The sequence below is a fragment of the Vulpes vulpes genome, chromosome 15 (assembly GCF_048418805.1).
Source record: "Vulpes vulpes isolate BD-2025 chromosome 15, VulVul3, whole genome shotgun sequence".
NCBI classification, from domain to species: Eukaryota; Metazoa; Chordata; class Mammalia; order Carnivora; family Canidae; genus Vulpes; species Vulpes vulpes.
In genome coordinates this window covers 48900848-48922748 of record NC_132794.1, presented here as the reverse complement: position 1 = coordinate 48922748, position 21901 = coordinate 48900848, and the positions used below count along the sequence as shown (strand labels likewise).

General features: G+C 42.5%; 1 protein-coding gene across 1 annotated transcript in view; it reads left to right on the top strand.

The window, feature by feature from the left end:
• Positions 1-894: 894 nt before the first annotated feature.
• Positions 895-21901, top strand: part of PLA2G4D (phospholipase A2 group IVD) — a 44210-nt gene continuing 23203 nt past the window's right edge. The window contains exon 1 of the mRNA XM_072738364.1: positions 895-991. The gene's annotated coding sequence lies outside the window, so the exon portion shown is untranslated. The remainder of the gene's footprint in view (positions 992-21901) is intronic.

The following is a 21901-nucleotide window of genomic DNA, read 5'->3' as shown; positions in this document are numbered from 1 at the left end:
CCCCATTCTTAGCACAAGCTCTTATTTTTAATTATAAGAATATATCTCCTCTATCAAATGCTTATTTTGTGCTACACATTTTACACATATATTTTATATTTTCTTTTATTCTCACAACATTTCTATGGGGGAGGTAGTATGATTATTCCCACTTTACAGATGTAGAAACTGAGCCCCAAAGAAGTTAGTCACTTACCCAGGAATATTACCAGGTCTTGAACTCAGGGCCTTTTTTTTTTTTTTTTTTAAATACCCAAACCCAAGCAATTAACTACCATACCACCTTACATCTTTGAGCACTTACTTTTTCACATGCCCTGCTCTGGGTGTGAGTGTGGAGAACATTAGGCAGGGCACAAGTTAAAAGAGAGAGAGGGGTGGAGAGAGACTCTGTACCTGGGGAGCTTTCAGTAAAGCCAGATGCGGGGCTGAAGGGTGTGCCCTTGAGCCACCAGAGGGGGTTGGGCTGAGCCCCAGGGACGATGTGTGTGTGGGGGGGGAGGGGTGTCTCATACTGACCAACTGGCTGCTCTTATACCCAGGTCCCCAGCCCCTGGGGGCCTGCCAGCCCCACCCTCACCTGGGTGAGGACTGTGACTTGGCCGCTGTCAGGCGCCCAGCTACAGGCTCCCCTGAGCATTGCATAAGGCATTCCTGTAGCCCCTGGGCCCACCCTGGGCCAGGCCCGGAGCCAGCTGGCAGATCCCCTGCTCGGTCCCGGGCCCCAAGGCCCAGCAGGCTGGTAGTCACCCACGCAGGCCCTTTCTCTCCAGTCTGCTGCGCAGCTGAGCAACCCTCCCGTCTCGCAGATAATTAGCTCCGGAGCCACCCCCGTGGTCATAGTCCAAGGATCGGGGTCAGAACTCAGCCCATGAAGCTGAGAACTCATTCACCAGTTTCTGTGGGAAGACACTCGGGGCTCGGAGCAGAGCTGGTCCCTGAGGGGTGACCTGCCTGGTGCCGGCTGCATGTGTGAGGAGAAAGGGAAGAGGTGGGTGCATCCTGCGCCAGAAGACTTCTGGAAGGAAGGGGCCCAATCTGGTCACAAGGGACACTGGGCGGGAGGGTAGGGAACACCAGGGTAAAGGAGCAGTGGGGGGCGGGGGGGAGTGTGAGGAGAGGAGGTAGTCCTGTGGCTGTCCAGGGAGCAGCAAGGGCCAGGGGGTGGAGGCCCTGCCAGTCGGCAGGAGGGTTTGGGCTCAATGGTAGGCTGAAGGCCTACGTGTCCCCATGGAGGGTGTGCGTCAGCGTGACAGGGATGGAATATAAAGCAGGGCTTCGGAAGTCTCTTCCAGAGCCGTGGAGAAGGCGAATGAGGAAGGAGAGCTCAGAGCTGGACGATGGCCGTTGTGAGGGCACACGTCTGAGAGTCTTTCTACAGGGATAGAATATGTGAATTTGTGACACATCAGGTAGAGACGAAAAAGAGGAAAATCACAAGATGGTTCTCAAGCAGGGCCTGACACTAAAGGAGTGGCGGTGTTGAGGGGACAGCCGATGCTGGAAGGTTCTGGATGATTTGTCAGTTATTGGCTTACTGCCTCTCAGCTCCAAACGTCCCCTTCACTGTATATGTCCTGTGATTGACAACGGGATTCCCCTAAGCATCTCTCCTTTAGGGGGAGCATGATGTTAAGCTCCTGAGCAGAAAGCACTGGAGGAGACACTCTCCCACTCTTTCCAAGGCTGAGGATCAACTGTGGGTGTGAGAACACCTGGTGGGGCCCAGGCCAGGGGCCCAGATGACCGCTGTCTCCAACCTTGCAGCCTCAGCCTGGCCGTAACCTTTCCACAACCCTCTCAGTATGCAAATCAGAACCTCTGAGGGTGCAGTAGGTGCACCCACTCCTTGCCCCTCTGGTACCCAGCCCCTACTTCACACTCACGCCACCAGTTGCTGGTCACCTGCTCCCCCTTCTAAACTCTGGAGCTGTGCCTAATGCTTGCCAAGCAAGTGTAGACTCAACTCTGGCTTGGCCGAACCAGCAAACTTCTCTGGCATCCGGTGGGTTGAACCTGACTTCTCCAACAGTGCTAGGGGACTGTGCAAAGTTCCTTTATATCTTGTAGTTATTCTAACAGTTTTTTATATCATTTTGAACTACTCTTGATTGGACCCAGACTGCTACACTTTCTATTTCTGGTGAATCAGGATTTTGCTTTTTTGATTAAAATGATGAAGAGTTTATAGGCTATGATGAGACCCTCTCATTCTGTCCCCTATCAAATGGGCTCACAGAGCCTTTGTGAAGAATTGCATAAAACACCCCCTGTGGACAAGCAAAGTACAAAGCAGTTCCCTTTCTGGGCTAGCAAATGCAGAAACATCTCTTCTGGGTGGATAAAATACAAAATGTGCCTCTTCTTTAATTCTCAACCAGCCCCATGCCAGGACACCAACTTGATGATTGGAGCAGGAGCTATGTATCAGCCTTCACTCACCCCTCAGCTGGGTGCCTCTGGACAGGGCGGTGGAAATGAGCAAAACACAAAGCCTGGGGAGAAGGAAGATGGGGAACAGAGAGATCTAGGGGAGAGGATGGATAGAGAATTCAGAGGGAAGTAGATGGACTTAAGGGAGCAGGCTCAAAGGGTGAGCATCTGTGCGCTAATGACAGTGCCTACCACTTGCAGAAGAAGGACTGAACAACCAGATGAGTAGTGTGGCCCATCCAGTTGTCAATCAGCCTGTGTTTCCAGCCATCCAATATCTGGACACCATTACTCGGCCTAAGGCGAGGCAGCTGTTGGTCTGCTCAGCTTTAGGAATATTCAGCTTCTGGTTTGAGGAGCTTGTTTCCAGGATTTATCAGTCAGCCCTACCTCCTACATTTCTCATAACTAAACTGATTCCAAGAAAGTTCTTTCCCCAAACCCATGCACCCACTCCTTAATCTGGCTTTGCAATTCAGGACATGTTCTGCACCTTGGTACACGCCGTCAGCATATCCCTCCTCCTCCCCAGTCCACCAGTTCAGCATTTGCCCACCTCCCTGCATCTCTACCTGCTGACTCTTGCTCCATCATTATTGCTTTGGGGAGTCTTTCCAAGCATTTTGTAGTTTGGGATCCAAATAAATCTCTTTTACTCTCATCAAAGGTGGGGTTTGTGTTTCTGTTATTATTTTATCCTGTTGCTTTTGGATGACTTCCAAGGGGAAAATGCTGAATTTACTGCATCATTTAAAAATCTTATAAGGTTTCTGAATTTTTTGCAAGTGTGATGTTTATGAAATACTATCTCTCTGTGGATTTAATTTGCATTTTCCTGAATACTAGTGAGATTAAATGTATTTTGTGTGTTTCTCAGTATTCTGGTTTGCTCTTCTGTGATATGCCTGTGGATATATTTGTCCATTTTTCTATTCAGTGTTTTGCTTTGTCTGTCTGACTTGTATATAAACATATGAATATTTTTTTATCTAATATTTTTTAAGCTAAATACATTGCAAATATCTTCCCCTAGTCTGTGGCTTATTTTCTCAACTTTGGAATGTGTCTTTTATTAAAAAGAAGTTTTATCGTTTTGATTTTTAAAATTTATTTATTTATTCATGAGACATACAGAGAGAGCCAGAGACACAGGCAGAGGGAGAAGCAGGCTCCCTGCAGGGAGCCTGATAGGGACTCCATCCCAGGACATGGGGATCATGACCTGAGCCAAAGGCAGATGCTCAACCACTGAACCACTCAGGTGTCCCAAGTTTTATCTTTTAATGTAATTGTGTATATAATTGTTTTCCCTTGTGGTTTGAGTTTCTTGATTAAGAAATCCTTCCTTATCCTGATGCTGTAAATAACCTCCTTGCTTTTAAAATAAAGGGCCTAAATTATGTTTTTCCCAGCACTATTTAGTTCATCTTTTCTGTTCTGATCTACACTGCTACTTTTCTCATCTAATAAGTGCCAATATGGGTGGAGTTGTTTCTGGATTCCATATTCTGCTAATATTTGTCTATGTGTCTACTGCACTGAGACTTAGCTGCTTTAATTAATTTATAGTAAGACAACTCTCTTTCCTGTTTCTCTTTAAACTTTTCTTGGCTGCTATTGTTTTTTGGACACTCTATATAAGTTTTAGATTCAACTTGTCAAATTTCACTGAAAACTGTTCTGGGCCTTCATTTGGAATGACATTAAATGTATAGATTGTTTTTTGAAAGAGTCAACATCTTTATTTTATTTTATTTTTTTTAGAGTTTATTTTTTTTTTTTAATTTTTTTTTTTAAATTTTTATTTATTTATGATAGTCACAGAGAGAGAGAGAGAGAGGCAGAGACATAGGCAGAGGGAGAAGCAGGCTCCATGCTCCGGGAGCCTGATGTGGGATTCGATCCCGGGCCTCCAGGATTGCGCCCTGGGCCAAAGGCAAGCGCCAAACCGCTGCGCCACCCAGGGATCCCCGAGTCAACATCTTTAGATATGAAGTCTTTCTGTGTAGAAACATAGTATATTTTTTCCAATTTTTAGGTCTTTGTTAATACCTTTCAAATACACATTTAAAGTTGTGTCCAAAATAAGTAAATAAATAAAAATAAAATTGTGTCCATTTCTTGAGTGCTTGCTTGGTAAGACCTGCCATAAAATAATCTGGGTCTTAAGTTTCTTTTTTGTTGTTAGATTTTCAATTATTAGTTTATTATTTGTTTATTAATTATTTTTATTTACTTATTTGAGAGAGAGTGCGCATGTGCATGAGTGGTGGGGAGGAGCAGAAAAAGAAGGAGAAGCAGGCTCCCCACAGAACAGGGAGCCCAGTGTGTGGCTTGATGCCAGGGCTCTGAAATCATGACCTGAGCCAAAGACAAATGCTTAACTGACGGAGCCACCCAGGTGCCCTAATTACTAGTTTATTGTTTAAAAAGAACTTCTAGATGACTAGAGTGAAGCGCATAGGACTGGATTAGAACTAGAGACTCAGTGGAATGCCTGGGTGGCGTCTGCTTTTGGCTCAGGTCATGATTCCAGGGTCCGGGGATCAAACCCAGGGCTGGGCTCCCTGCTCAGTAGGGAATCTGCTTCTCCCTCTCCCTTTGCTCTGCCCCTGCCCTCTCCTCCTCCTCATGTTCTCTCACTCATTTTCTCTCTCAAATAAATAAATAAAATCTTAAAAAAAAAGAACTAGAGACTCGACGAATATGAACTCACATTTAGCTTGTTACAAATACTGATAGATACAGGAATAATTATAGGTATAGGTCTATATATGGCTTGATATGTTATATACACACAGGTTTATATATACATATATAATATACTAAATATATATCATACTTTATACACATAAATTTGAATAACAAAATAGCCCAGTATTTATAATCCAAAGCATAAACATCCACGGAGTCATACTGATATAAATAAACTATTGAATAAATCAATCAGAGAGCAATTTCCTATACAGAAGATTTTCAAAGGATTTATGTGGCTACTCCTTGCTGAAAGAAATAGAACGTAATTCCCAATCCTTTCAGCATGGGCTACACTCAGTGACTAGAGTACAGTATGAAAAGGAGGAATAAAATAAATTACAGTAGGGAAAATTGACAAATGTTACCTCAGCCAGGTGATCAAGGTCAACTGCAACAAAGGAAGGGCATGTTGATAGTATGTACCCTTGATGTGATGTGAAGAAAATGGCACTTACCAGTGAGGTCTTCCTCTCCAAAAGCCATAACCCTAATCATGAAAAAAAATCACACAGATTTCAATCAAGGGACATTCTACAAAATACCTGACCAGTACTCCTCAAAACTGTCAGGGTCGTCACAACAAGGGAAGGTCAGAGAAGCTGTCATAGCCCAGAGGGAGGCTAAAAAGACAAGATTTACTAAATGTGATGTCATATCCTAGGTGGAATCTTGGATCAGAAAAAAGACATTAGGTAAAAACCAAGGAAATTGGAGTAAAGATTTTGTTAATAGGGATGCCTGGGTGGCTCAGCACTTGAGCACCTGCCTTTGGCCCAGGCTATGATCCTGGAGTCCCAGGATCGAGTCCCACATCTAGCTCCCTGTGAGGAGCCTGCTTCTCCCTCTGCTTATGTCTCTGCCTCTCTCTCTCTCTCTCTGGGTCTTTCATGAATAAATAAATAAAATATTTATTAAAAAAAAGATTTTGTTAATAATAATGTATCAATATCAATTAATTGTAATAAATGTATCACAGTAATGTAAGATGTTGGTAACAGGGAAACTGGGCACATGGTATGTGAGCACTCTGTACTTCACAATTCTTCTGTTTTCAAAAATAATTTTTTAAAAATATTTTTAAAAAGATTTTATTTTGTTTATTCATGAGAGACACAGAGAGAGAGAGGCAGAGATGTGGCAAATGTTGTAGGTCTATATCTTTGTCCCGTAGACAACTTTGTTAACTGTGTTATTCAAATCTTCTACATTCTTACTGATATTTTGTATGTTTTTATTTATCTATTAGTGAAAGAGACGTGATTGTGGATTTGTCAGTTGTAGTTTTTTCAAGTTTTGCTTAGAACATTTTAAGGCATGCTACTTAGGTACATGCAAGTTTTGAACTGTCATATCTTTAGGGTAAATTATTCCTTTTATCTTTACATAGCAATTCTCTTTAGCCCTAATTACTTTTGCATTAAAGTCTCTTTTATCTATGTGTACACCAGTTTTCTTATGATCAGAGTTTGCCTAGTGCAGCTTTTTCTAGACTTGTTTTCAACTTTTTTGTGTTCTTATGTTTTTAGAGTACCCTTGAAAACAGCAATAGGTTTTTTTTAGAAACTCTAGGCTGACAATCTCCCATTTTAAAATGTTTTATTGTGATCAACTTCAATTAGATGGAAAAGTAAACTTATGTTTTTAAACTGATGCATTTAGTCCATTAATATTTATTACAATTATTGAGGTATTTGGATTCATTACTACCATCTTATTTTGTATCTTCTATTGGCTCTGCTTTTTCTGTTTTTTTTTTTTTCTTCCTGAATTCTTTTTGATTATTCCACCCCTCTTCATTATTTTGGGATTTGTATGCTCTACTTTTATGCTCTTTAAAAGTACCCTGAAATTTTAACCTGTTTGCTTAAATGAGCAAAGTTTAAAGTTGATTTTCCACTCTCCTCCAGAACAATACCATATCCTCAGAATTCTTCAGCCCCATCACAACTTCTATTTTACTTGTCATTGCTCTGTGTTTTATTTCCTTCTTTTTAATTTATTCCTCATATTAGTCATCATCATGATTATTATTTGTATAGTCAATCTTAGTTGACCATATGCTTGCTAACTTATTTTCCCATCAATATTTCTTGCATGTCATCCTTTGTTCTATTTCCTTCTTCCTGGAATGATTCTTTAGACATGCCTGATGAGTCGTTGTTGATCTGGTAAGTTCTTCTTTATTTAATATTCCATCCTAAAGAATAGTTTGGCTGTGTTAAAATTCTAATTTGGCAATTTTTTTTCTCTCAACCTTTTAAAGATATTTTATGATCTTCTGGCTTCTATTATTATTGTTGAGAAACCCACTCCAGCCTAATTGTCCATTTTTTTGTAGGTAACTTGTCTCTTTTTCTTGAAAGCTTTCAATACTTCTTACCTTTATCTTTGGTGTTCTGCTGTTACACTACAATGTATCAAGGATGAATATTCTTATTTGTCCTCCAGACTTGTGGTGATTCCTGGACAATAGTTTGTAATTATAATAGCTTGTATCTACTAAGTGTTAGCTATACATCAAGCACCATTCAAAGTACTTTAAAATCTTAACTCATTTCATATTCACAATACTTTTATTACCCCCACTTTATAGGTATTTTAAGTATCTTGTCCAAGTTGCACAATGATAAATGTTGAAGGTAGGACTGGATACAGGGCTTCTCCCAGGGTTTCCCATGGGCTTCACAGGACCATGGGTTGCTTCTCTGCTTAAATCAGTCAGAATTTGGATACTGATACTTGCAACTGAAAAAACCTTGGCTGATCCATTGGGCAACTGGGTTGACATCGCTGCTTGCTGAAATAGGAAACCCAAGAGCGAAAAGTTTCTCCTTTGGAAAAAAGTAGGAACGATATAGTATTATCTTATCCAGTGTCCTCCTGGATGGCAGGGGGTTTCAGAACCATCTCTGGAACTTGTTATTGATGTACCCCAAAATATTTCCTGCCCCTGAGGAATGGCAATGCATCGTGACAGGTATTATAAGTGATTTATTATTAATGACAAAACATTAGTGACAAAACATTCAAATAATTTTCTTTATTTTTATTTAAATTAATGTAGGGATCCCTGGGTGGCTCAGCGGTTTAGCGCCCGCCTTTGGCCCTGGGGTGTGATCCTGGAGTCCTCGATGGAGTCCCACATCCGGCTCCCTGCAGGGAGTCTGCTTCTCCCTCTGCCTGTGTCTTTGCTTCTCTCTCTGTGTCTCTCATGAATAAATAAATAAAAATCTTTAAAAAAATAAATTATTAATGTACTTAGTTTTTAAAAAAATCAAATAGTTTTACAAAGCTTATAATGAAAACAGCATTAATTCCCTGCTCCACTCCAACCCACCCAGCAGCACCTGCTTTGAATTCTTTTAGTTGTTTTTTTAGGTATCTACCTCTATATTTCTATTTTCTTAAAGATTTTACTTATTTATTTGAGAGAGAGGACACACAAGCAGGGAGAGTAGCAGCGGGAGAGAAATTAGCAGGCTCCTCGACTTGGGGCTTGATCCCAGGACCCCAAGACCATGACCTGAACTAAAAGCTCAATCAACTGAGCCACCCAGATGCCAGTACCTCTATATTTCTAAACAACATACTTATGCTGTTATTTCTTGATTTTTGTTGACTTCCTCCTATGGAAGATGAGGGTTTAGTTCTTTTATCCTACCCTCCTTCAACTCCTCAGTATTGTTATAATTTTTGGTTAATATTTATTGTTTATATTATTCTAACTATATAGTATATGATTACATTTCTTTTATTCTTAACTTTTAGTTTTCCTTGGCGTTAGTATTTGCCTTACATTTTCACTTCATTTTCTGTTACTGTCACTAATTTGTCTTCAAACTCTTCACTAGAAATACAAATCTTTTGCTATGTCAGGTGATTCATAAAGTTCATTATTTTCTCCTCTTTAACCTCCTTCCCCTTTGATACTTCCTTGATGTCCCAATTTACTGGTTGCCCTGTAGGTAATGTCCTGGGACTTACCTTCAGCATGCTTCTGGATTTTCCCTCTTTTGATTTACTTTTATGTTGGATCCTCTTCCTTCCTCTTCCTTTGTTTATTCTCTCATTTTGGTTGGACCTTATTTCTTAAAGTACCTATTTCCGAAAGTATGGTCTATGGACCAGCAGTTATGGCATCATCCAAGAACTTGTTAGAAATGATAATCTCAGGCCCCACCCCAGATCTCTTGAATCAGAATCTACATTTTAACAAGTTCCCCAGGTGATTCATGTGTACTTTAAGGCTTAGAAAGTACACTGAGAGCTCACAAGAGGGGTAAAAATAATTTGAGAACTTGCATTTTTTTTATAGACAGAGACCTAAAATTGTGAAGTAAAACGCTTACCCGTTAATATTGGTAGCTTTCTCTCTTTTGTTGTTCAGTTTCCCTGCAAGGGACTCTCTATTCTCTTACGTGGTGGTGATGATAATGGTTGGTGGCAGGAGAGGCCTATGGTTGGCTGCTAGCATCCTGAGGGCTGACTGGGGGAAGAAGTCTGGAGGTAGTAATACACATCTCAGTACACGGACTCCCTTTCAAACTGACTGCCTGTTCACAGCCATCTGTTGTCCTCAAATCTTCCTCCTCTCCCTACAGTAAATTTTCTCTTTTGCCGGGATTTGGTAGGAAGTCTGTGGGACTAGGATTCTTCTACCAGCTTCCAATCCATCATCCTATTTTCAGGTTCATCTGCACTTTTACCTTTAGAGGTACCTGAGCTTTCCTAACTTTTTTTTTTTTTTAGTTTTTTTAAAGATTTTATTTACTTATTCATGAAAGACACACACAGAGAGTCAGAGACACAGGCAGAGGGAGAAGCAGGCTCCTTGCAGAGAGGCTGATGCAGGACTCAATCTCTGGACCCCAGAATCACACCCTGAGCTAAAGGTCGACGCTCAACTGCTGAACCACCCAAGCATCCCTTTCCTAATGTTTTAAACCACCGATTAGTTTATTTTTTTTACTCTCTGACACCACTCCCAAATGCAGACTCCTAGTTTTTTTTTTTAACTTTTTAATTAAGTGTAACTTATACAGTAAGGTATAAAATCATAGATATACAGCTGGTTGAATATTTACATAAACATACATCTGGAGTAACCACCACCTCAGTCAAGACATAGATCATTTTTATCTCATCTGAAGATTCCCTTGTACCTCCTCCCAGAAAATAATCCTGAACAAGTCACCACATTTTAACATCTATCACCAAAGATTAATTTTGATAATCATGGAATCATGCAGTGTGTACTCTTCTGTGTCTGGCTTCCTTCACTCACCATTATGTCTGTACTGGTACTTTGTTTTCAGCTGCTGGTCTTGGCTTCTGATTCACCATCCTTTTGTCTCCTTCTCTTGGCTCTCTAGCCCCTTCCATCCCCCTCACAACTCAGTGCCTTCTTCAGCCTCCTGAAGACTACAGGGTGATAGACCCATACTGGCATGGCTCCTGCTGATGGGTGAGCACAGTTTCCTCCCTAATTATCCACAGTTAGCTCTTTGAACTTGGGCCAATTGTACAGCTGCCATCCCATGCAAATATGGGCTTATTATTCCAGAAGCGAAATGATGTGTGTGAAAGAGTATGTATGTGTACATGAGTGAGAGATCCTGGTCTAGATTCTTGGCTCTGTCATGGATGCATCCTTTGATCTGAGCAGGTCTGTTTCTCTGTCCCTGTTTCTCATTTCCCCAAAGCCATTTTGATCCAATGAATACTGAGAACTTCTCCAGGGTCAGCAGATTTTAGGCTGGTGAAAAGGAGACTCATTCTGACTTAGTGGTCTCATCCCTTCCCCCGAGTCCACCCCTCAGTGCTGAGCTGCCCATAGTCAGGCTGCTGCATCACCTGTACATCTGCTTCCACTGCTCTTGCCCTCCATTTACATAAATATTAACATTAAATATATATGTATAAACATATATATATAGTTAGCATAAAAAGTCAATCAAAATATTTAAAGTAGCAAATTGAACACTATATAAAAGGTGAATGATGCGCCTGAATGGCTCAGTGGTTGAGCGTCTGCCTTTGGCTCAGGTCATTATCCTGGGGTCCTGGGATCAAGTCTTGCATTGGGCTCTCTGCATGGAGCCTGCTTCTCCCTCTGCCTGAGTCTCTGCCTCTCTCTCTCTGTGTCTCTCATGAATAAATAAATAAAAACTTTAAAAAAAGTAGAAGCTTTGCTTTGTTAATAATTTTCCTTTCTTAAAGATGAAGGAAGTATAGATAAATATGTTTTAGACAAAATGTACTTCAGTTTGATTCAGAATTTTACTTCAGTGCCAGACTTGTGTAGGGAAATGTGTTCAGCAAGTATTCTCAGTATAAATGGGACAAAAGTCACTGGTAGTGGTTTTAAAATGTAGAGACTGATTTCATATTCTGCTTCCATATTTTAGATACCAAAAGAATGGGTGACTCTACCACCTCTGATCTCAGTGCCCTCCTACCCAGTGTCCTCAGAGGGGTAGCCCCGGATGGAGCTCATCCCCTGCCTATTGTCTGAGCTTTCCAGGAATGGGGCTCCCAGGACTTCTGCTTCCAGGCCACTCCTTTGCACTGGGAGGTGTGTGGAAGGGTCTCATGGGTACCTGACTCATGTCTAGTGGGAAGCATCTGCTTCACAGGGCTCCTCTCCTCAGCCTTCTCGGAAAATGAAGGGATGGGAAAGCCTGGCAATATGATATGGGCAAGACAGGAGAGGTTGTAGAAACAGAGTGATGAAGAAGGCCTAGAAGGGGTGTGAGGAGAGGGTCTGGGAAGTGGTAGACAGGGAAGTGGGAGGGGCTGCAGATAGCCAAAAAGCCTGAGCACTGCAGCTGGATGACCTCTGAAATAGCATTTTCTACCAAAAATATACTGGTGCTTCACTTTTAATTAGCACAGAATACTGTAAATTGGTGTTGCAATGATCAATAAGTACTATCTCATCTTCTAAGTCTCCACTTAAGGAATTCCTCCTCTTTGGAGCTTTTTCCAGACATCGCATTTAGATTTCTTTTCATTTTGATAACTTGTGTCATCTTATATCCCAGCCCCAAGCTTCTGGATGGTTGTGTAAGGGGGAGATTGTAATGAGCTGGCTGGGAGGAATTAAAATCTGCCACTTAATGTAAACTAACTTCAGGCTTAGTTCTGGATGAACTCAACCACTTTTAAGAAATGCTTATTTTGGAAATCTCCACCCGCATCCTTGTAGTCAAGATGGCAGCTAAGCATAACGAGGAGCTTCAGCAGCCTGAGGGGATGTAGCCCAGCATCTACCTGGGGTTTTCTGGTATCTCCGTGGCCTGGTCTTTGGGCTCTTGGTTGCCCCATAACTGATACCACAGCTAGTGGGACAACTGTCCTATTTTATGCTGGCCAGGTCAGGGCCAGGACCCCACTGACCCGGAGCTACCTCAGCTCTCTTGGGAGCTGAGAACACTCTGTGCATCATCCAGACCCTGTCCATCCCTTGGCTCAGGCTGGCCTCCCAAAAGCTTCTGTCACACCTCACTCCTTTCAGGGATGAGCCTGGCTCTCAGCTTAGCTACCTTCTACACTCTAGATCTCAGGAGACTCCTAGATCTCTTCCATACCATAAGGGGGCCTAGAGATATTGGGGGCCACCACTGCTGGCTCTTGCCCTACATAGACCCTTTCTCAGTCATTTCTAACAACACCATGGGCATCACCAGGTCAAACAGATGCTTCTCTCAGGGGATGTGACTTTTTCCAGGATGCATCTGTGGAAAGAAGACCAAGACCACAGTTGTGCATAATGCCCCCTTAGGGGCTAAGGCAAGAGATGAGATACATGACTCTCTGACTTATTATTCTCCATGCTCCTCATCCTGGAACTACAGGACCTTTCTCCATTCATCTTTTCTTTTCCTTAAGATTTTATTTATCTATCTGAGATAGAGAGTGGAGAGAGTGAGCACAAGCAGGGGGGTGGGGTAGAGGGAGAGGGAGAAGCAGGCTCCCTGCTGAGCAGGGACCCTCCCCCCCCACCCATGCAGGGCTCCATCCCAGGACCCTGGAATTATGACCTGAACTAAAGGCAGATGTTTCACCGACTGAGCCACCCAGGCATCCCTCCATTCATCTTTATGTTAGGTGCATCTGTTCCCTAAGCACACAGGACCCACATTTCAAAGTTTTGCTTGTGATATGTAAAGGTAACTTTATTTTTTTCACAGTGTCCAGTCTGGGGCCTTGTCTATGGGGAGTTAACTTTGAGACTTGAAATAGAAGGTGGGGTGGGGCGGCTTTTGTGTTCTCATCTCCAGCCTTGACAACAGGTGCCACTGGCCAAAGAGCAGGAAGATGAGCAGGAGAAAGGATCAAATCATCAAAAACGCATTTACATATATATTTAAGATCCTGCTACATGAGGGATGCCTGAGTGACTCAGCGGTTGAGCGCCTGCCTTCAGCCCAGGGTGCAATCCTAGAGTCCTAGGATCGAGTCCCACATCAGGCTCCTTGCATGGAGCCTGCTTCTCCCTCTGCCTGTATCTCTGCCTCTCTCTCTGTGTCCCTCATGAATAAATAAATAAAATCTTTTCAAAAAAATGTTGCTATATGAGAAAGATATCAACTGTAGCTGTGGCTGAGGAGTGTGATGGGGGGCCCAAGCTTGACCCCCAGTGCTCAGTTCCATCTCAATCGCTCACTGCAGCCTCTGTGGAGCAAGAGGGAGGGAAGATTTATTGGCATAAGAGAGGAGCCGCAGGCGCTGTTCTACTTGGTCACAGGAAGTGGTCTGGTTGGCTGGGGCCCCAGGACTTGCAGGTAGCACTGGTTCACTCCACACCTCTCCCAAACCCTGGCAAGCTGACCATTGTCTCAGGGTCCCCCCCTTGGGGTTGTTGGGTGTTTACAGGAAGACTACCACATTTCAGATGAGTCAGTGCTGGGTGGAGAGAGAAGAGTTTCATACGAACTCCTGGCAGCAGAGCAGGGTACCTAAAACTCTGGACACTGGACACTCTGGGTAGCAATTTCCTGTGAAATCTGGTGATATGGGGTGAGGGGGGGGTCACCACTGAGTTTTAGAGAAAGACTTTTTTTTCTACTAAGATAAACTAATGCACAAAAATAAAAATAGAGGGCCTTATTCATGCTTATGACTGTTTAGTTTTGCTTTGTGTTTTGAAATGTATAAAGGCTTTAACTAATCTTTTTTAAAATTATGAACTAGAATGTAAAAGTTATAAATACAATAAGCTGAAAATACTCACACACATTTCCAATGTGTGGAAGGTTTATGAAAAGAGGACTCTGAGAGGAAAAGACCAATAAGGCAGAGTGGGGGGCATGCAGAGTCCCCCAGAGATGAAGGAAGCCAGGTAAGGGAGGCGGAGGAGTCTCGAAGGCCGGCTGGTCCAATTACATCAGTAGTTCTTGGGACAGGCTCTTATTTCTTAACTTATCCTGAAGCTCATGTACCTACTACCACTGCCTCCAGATAAAATTAATTAGCTGAATAATGTCCGTTTACAGCTCTTTCATGGCTCTTCATTTCAAAATTCCAGAGGCTCTATTCTGGGTCAGCTACCTGCCCCAGCACTCCCGAACCTGCAGTGTAATGTCCTAGGTTCTGAGACAATGTCTCTTTTCCATTGGCTGAGAGACATGGAGTGGAAGACAGATTCATGCCTGACAGAAGCTTCCTTAGATGGGAATCAGGCCTGTTTTTATTCACCTGGCTCTCTCTCTCTCTCTCTGGGACTTGGTAGACACGCAATAAATATTTGTCGGATGAATGAACAGATTGGCTGGGCGGTAGCCTGTCCATTGCTTAGAGAGGGACTTATCCATTCCGATAGCCCCAGAATGAGGACCAGTGCTTCTTTCCTGCTTGGTCCTGAGCAGTCCTAGACAGGAAGTGGTCCTTTCTCTTTTGTCAACAAAAAATCACTTCCTCATGAGGCAAGAGAGCAGACCTGCCTCTGCCTTGATCTTGACATGGTAATTAGCGCTGAATGCTGAAGCATGTGTCATCCCTGCCTCACACGATACATCTTGCCACCTGTCCCACCACCTGCTTCAGGACTTTTGCCTAGAATTGAGACTCAGCTAGGCATCAGCTCTGTCTCCTCCTCCACCTCTGTCAGGTGCCTCCTCTCCTCCATGACACTGTCATCAAATGCTTTTCTAGGGAAAGGCAGAGGGAGAGGAGTAACTGAACCTTTCTTTCCTGGAGTTAAGGTAGATGAAGGAGGAGCTGAGACCCAAATGAAAAGCCCAGAACTAGATCTACTCCTCCAGGCAAGGCTGGATCCAGAGACTAAGCTCATGCTCCTCCTTGCCTGCACTTCTGCTGGCGAGAGAATGTATTGCAGGTAATGGTTAAGAACACTGCCTCTGGACTAGATCCCCAGAGTGACCTGGGGGCAGTCCCTCACCAATCCCTGCCTCAGTCCTCTCATTTTCAAGTGAAGATAATAATAACACCTGCCTCATAGAGTTTTAGGGGATGAATAAGTATGGGGTGTGTGTGTGTGTGTGTGTGTGTGTGTGTGTTATATAAAGTTATATATGTGTGTGTTATATATAAAGTTATATATATATATATATATATATATATATATATATATATATATATATAAAGTGCTTTGAACTGTGCGATATATGGCCTACAGTCCCGATCCATGGAACCTGATACTGATACAAAATTAGGTACAAAAGTATTTATTTGGAATAATAAATCACACAAAAATACAAATTTTAAAAGGCTGATAAGTGCCAAAATATCACAAAATTTTAAAAGTAACTATTTGTGGGGCCACCTGGGTGGCTTGGCGGTTGAGCATGATCTTGGAGTCCTGGGATTGAGTCCCACATCAGGCTCCCTGCATGGAGCCTGCTTCTCCCTCTGCCTGTGTCTCTGCCTCTCTCTCTCTCTCTGTGTCTCTCATGAATAAATGAAATCTTTTTAAAAAGTAACTATTTGTGCTAATTAATTGCCATTAATTAATCCCTATGTCTTCCTTTAGCTGTTTAGGAATCTTTGATTCCTCTTTATTCAACACCAATTTTGCAATTTCATTTTCTTTAGAGCAAATAGAAAGCAGGATTCCTTCTAGCTTGGTTGATTGAGGATTTTTTAAAATTGTTGGTCATAGGGTGAGGAGATGGATTAAATAGGTGGTGGGGATTAAGTAGTACACCTGTTGTGAGGACTAACATGTGTTTTGTGGAAGTGTGAAATGATTACATTGTACACCTGAAAATAATACACATGATGTACCATATGTCAACTAACAGAAATTTAAGTACAAACTTCAAAAAAATTGTTGGTGGTATAATTAATTATCAGTAGATTCTGCTTCACTATTCTTCAGTTGTATCATGTCAAACTTTAGGATTGTTTGCAAATTTGGGAAAACCTTTGATTTAGTGACTATGGCTCTGTAACAACCTCCCTTCCTCACCCTCCACAAAAACTAATGGCATAAAACAGCAATCACTTTATTAAGCTCTTAGGTTCTGTGGGCCAGAAATTCAGAAAGGGCACAGGCTGGGAGTGACTCAACAGTTGGGCTGGATCCATTTGAAGGCTCATTTGTCCCAAGCCTGGGCCTGGGCTGAGAGGGTTTGGAGACAGAACTGCCGAGTCCAGCCCTAACTCATGGCCTTTCCACAGGGGTTGGCTTCCTCACTGCAGGCAACCACAGGGGGACTTGGGCATCTCACATGGCTGTCAGTGGGAGATGCTGCTTCACATTTTATGACCTAACCTTGGAGCCAAGCAGTATGAGTCCCTCACATCCTATCAGAGTCTGCAGCCCACATCGTCAAGAGGAGGGGAATTTGCCCTCTTTTGCTTAGGGAGTGGCAAGGTTTTAGAAGAGCATGAGGGATGAGAGATGTTGCAACCATCTTTAGAAAAAATCAAATCTATCAAGTGGCTCTCATATCTGAGCTATTGTAGATGTGCTTGTTACTGACAGCATAGGAATATGGTAACTTCCATCTCTTGAGATTTCCATTAAATAAAGGAAAAAGAGATTCCAGACATTGAAAACATCTCCTTCAGGAGAGACTTCTGTTTTCATCAGGTGTCAGTGAAAATTAAATCTTGCACTTAGGACTTGATGTGTCTAATCGGACAAATTTTCTGCAGGCTACTCTCTGGCTTTGTATATTTCAGACCTCTTTTGTCTTTCTCTGTTCTCCTCACACCTGTACAACCTCTGGACTTGTACCTCGGTGCCACAATGCCAGATGAGTTGGCACAGTGGGAGGTAGGAGTATCTTTGAAAATTATTCCTAAGTCATAGAGGCTAGCAGTAACATCAGTATACATGAAACTGAGTGCAAACCACATAGCTATGTCCCAATAAATCAAAATTAATTGTATCTCCGACTCACCTTCTCCTTAGCCAGATCCTAAAAATACACAGTCACATTAGTGCTAACAGAAGAGAGGAAAGAATGGGAAGACAGGGGTCTCAACCAGTTGTAGCTTAAGAAGCTTGCTTTTGCAAATTTGACTAACACATAGGAGCCAGCGAGCCCGGAACCTATTGCTAGGATCCTCTCAGAGACTTGGAAGGGCGTGTGCAAGGAGCTTAAGCAACATTAGCTTCACAATAAGCCCACCTCTGCCTGCATATAGTTAGAGTTGCTTAAGTGTTAACTATTATTGTTGGCTCTGTTTTCTGAGAGCCCTCCCCTTGTGGTGGCAAGACGTCTACCGTCAGTAACTCCAGCTTCACATCCTGCCGGGTTCTTGTCTGGCAGGAAAGACAAAGCACCTTGTTCAGTACTTCATGTACCAGGATTTCCTTCATACCAGCTTGAGTCATGAGTCCAACGAACCATGCCCCACAGGTTGCATTCCTGCGGCTAGAGATGGAACAACACTACCCAAACCATGGGGCTGAGAGTGGGGAAAGGGGCTTCCACAGAGGGAGTTTGGGAAAATTAAAGGGTCTATGAATGTAGAACAAAAAAAAATAGATGTTCATTTACTGTGGATGTAGAGCAAACTCTGGGTGGAGAGAGTAGAAGGAAGAGGGAAGACCAACAAAGGAGAAGGGATGACAGAGATCTCCAAGATCCCTTCCAGCTTGGCAGGTGGGGTGGGGCCCATCCTGATAGGTTAGGCAGGCATGTCCCTCCTCTGAGGGTCTCATTGGCCTGGGTGAGCAACAGGCGCCAAACCCTGCTATCCCTGCCAGCCCTGCTTCAGACTGACTGCCCCCAAATCTCCTCTGCCTCTCTTCTGTCCTCTCACCCTGACCTTTGTCCTCCGTGGACCACCTCTCCCTGGCCCTACTCCCTAATCACAGCCTTTGCAGGGAGGCAGGGGGTGGGGGAGATCAGTAAGACTTAGGCCAATAACTTTGTTCTCCTGCTCTTTGTCCCTCCCCTTTCCAACTTTGAGTGTGAACCAAGTACAATCCTAAATCTCGGCACACAGTTCATTTCCTCTTGTCCTTGACGAACTCTGTGGCCCCTCCATACACCTTCTCCAGTAAGGTGGCCACTAGCTACATGTGGCTGCTCTATGACACTTGAAATGTAGCTAGTCTGGACGCACCTGGGTGGCTCAGTGGTTGAGCGTCTGCCTTTGGCTCAGGTTGTGATCCTGGGGTCCTAGGATTGATTCCCTGCATCGGGCTCCCGGCCTGCTTCTAACTCTGCCTATGTCTCTGCCTCTCTCTATGTCTCTTATGAATAAATAAATAAAATCTTAAAAATGAAACGAAATGAAATAAGAAAAGAAAAGAAATGTAACTAGTCTGAATTAAGAAATGCTCTAAGTGCATACGGCTATATGCAAAAGAATGAACCAGGACCACTTTCTGACACCATACACAAAAATAAACTCAAATGGATTAAAGACCTAAATATGAGACCTGAAACTGTAAAACTCCTAAAAGACAGCATAGGCAGTAAACTCTTGGATATTGGTCTTAGTACTATTTTTTTTAATCTGTCTCCTCAAGCAAGGGCAACAATATATATATATATAATATATATAACAATATATATATTGAACTAAAAAGCTTTGGCACAGTGGAGGAAATAATCAACAAAACTGAATGAGAGAAAATATTTGCAAATGATATATCTGATAAGAAGCTAATCCAAAAATAGATAAAAAAGAAATACAACTCAACACCAGAAACATGAACAATTCAATTTAAAAAATGGGCAGAGGACCTGAATAGGCATTTCTCCAAAGAAGATAATTCACATGGCCAACAGACACATGAAAAGATGCTTGACATCACTTGTCATCAGGGAAATGCAAATCCAAACCACAATGAGGTACCACCTTACACCTGTCAGAATGGCTGCTAGTGTCAAGAAGACAAGAGATTACAAGCACTGGTGAAGATGTGAAGGAAAGGGACACTCACTCATGCACTGTTGGTGGGAAAGCTAACTGGTGCAGCCTCTGTGGAAGACAGTATGGACGGTCCTCACAAAATTAAAAATGGAAGTACCACACAATCTAGTAATTTCACTTTTGGACACTTAACTGAAGAAAATGAAAACACTAATTTAAAAAGATGCATGCCCACGTATTCTTTTTTTGCAGCATCATTTACAATAGCCAAGATATGGAATCAACCTAAGTGTCCATCAACAGAGAATAGGTAAGGAAGATGTGGTATAGATAGATAGATATATAATGGAATATTACCCAACCATAAGAGAGAATGAAATCTTATCATTTGGGAAAACACAGATGGACTTAGAGAACATTATGCTAAGCAAAATAAATCAGACAGAGAAAGAGGAATACCATGTGATTTCACCTCTAAGTGGAATTTAAGAAACAAAACAGATGAATGAACAAATAAAAACAAACAAAATTGTAAATACAGAGAGCAAACTGATGGTTGGAGGGTTGGGAGAAGAGCATATGGGTGAAAGGGATTGAGAGGCATGAACTTCTAGTTATAAATAAGTCATGGAGACGAAAAGTATAGCCTAGGAAATTTAAACCAAAAGATAAGCTCTAAGTATAAAATACACAGTGGATTTTGAAGACTTACTGTCAGAGTAATATAAAATATCTCTTAATAATTTCACATGTTGGGCAGCCCAGGTGGCTCAGTGGTTTAGCGCCACCTTCAGTCCAGGGCCTGATCCTGGAGACCTGGGATCGAGTCCCACATCGGGCTCCCTGCATGGAGCCTGCTTCTCCCTCTGCCTGTGTCTCTGCCTCTCTGTGTTTCTCATGAATAAATAAATAAAATCTTTAAAATAATAATAATAATAATTTCATATGTCGACTACATGTTGAACTGATAATACCTTGGATTATTGGGTTAAACAAAGACATTATTAAAATTAATTTCTCCTGGGGCACCAGGGGGGTTCAGCAGTTGAGCATCTGCCTTTGGCTCAGGGTGTGATCCTGGGGACCTAGGATCGAGTCCTATATTGGGCTCCTTGCATGGAGCCTGCTTCTCCTCTGCCTGTGTCTCTGCCTCTCTGTGTCTCTCATGAATAAATAAATAAAATCTTTAAAAAATAATAAAAAATTAATTTCTCCTGTATCTTTTTACTTCTTAAACTGTGGCTCTGTGGCTTACATGACATTCCTATTAGACAGTGCTTCTCTGACCTTTTCTAGAAGCATTCACATGCATACATACCCACATAATTTTGTATATAACTTCAGCAACTACTGAGAGTGCTCCAAATCCCAACCATGGGCCCTTGCCCCAAATTAAGAATCTCTGAGTCAGAAATGTCATTGTTTTTACTAGGCTCAGGATCAACCACATTGTCACTGAGCAGATGGGGAAACTGAGCCCCAAGCTCTAGTCCAACCAGCTGAGTCCTGGGCCCCGGGCCTCTGGGGATGTGGGGGTGCCTGGCCCTACCGTACATGTGTGAAGGGCTGGGACTGGGGGTTACCTCATGGAAGGTGATACAGCAGCTCTGCCTCTGTAGCTTCCCCCCGACAAGCTGGTGGTTGGTTCCAGATGAGGCCTCATCACTTCAGGAGATGTTAATTCACTCCTCAGCAAGATGTATTTCTCAGGACTCCTGCAGTCCAGGATGGCTCTGAGACTGGCCCAGGCCTTGGAGGATGGGCAGGCTCCAGGCTAGGCTAAGCCCAAACTAGGGAAGGGGACACAGACTTTTAGTCCAGAGAGTGTAATCCTGGGCTTTGTCACTCACCAGCTGTGCAACTCTGTGCATTGCTTCATGTATGCCCCACTTTGGAATACGCTGTTATTCACAGTTTTCTACACTTTACATCGACTTTTTCATTAGATTTTACAGCTGGTTCATGCAAATTGGAAATATTTCCCATTCAATGATTTTTCACTTTTTCATAGACTATTACTAATTTTTTGTTTTTGGCCAGTTTTGTAATAATACTTTTTAGATCTATTTGTACTAATTCAGTTTCATTTGCCCTGAAAAACAAATCCTATTGTTTCACAACTGAATTCATGTCATTTCAGGAGAACCCTTAAAGTTGTTGTGGACACTAAATAGTTTAAATAGTTTTCTTCACAAAGTTCACAAAGTTTTCTTCTGTAATATTCATAGTCTAAAAGTTCCCTGATTGGTCTCTGCTACATTTATTACAAAGTTTGCCATTTGAGTCTAATGGAAATCCTCTAAACTACTCAGGTGAGCCAAAGGGAAGGAGTGAGGGTATAGTTGAGGGTGAAAGGCTTAGAACCAGAGAGTCTAGAGCCCCCTGTACTCTCCAAGTTCTGCTTAGGACA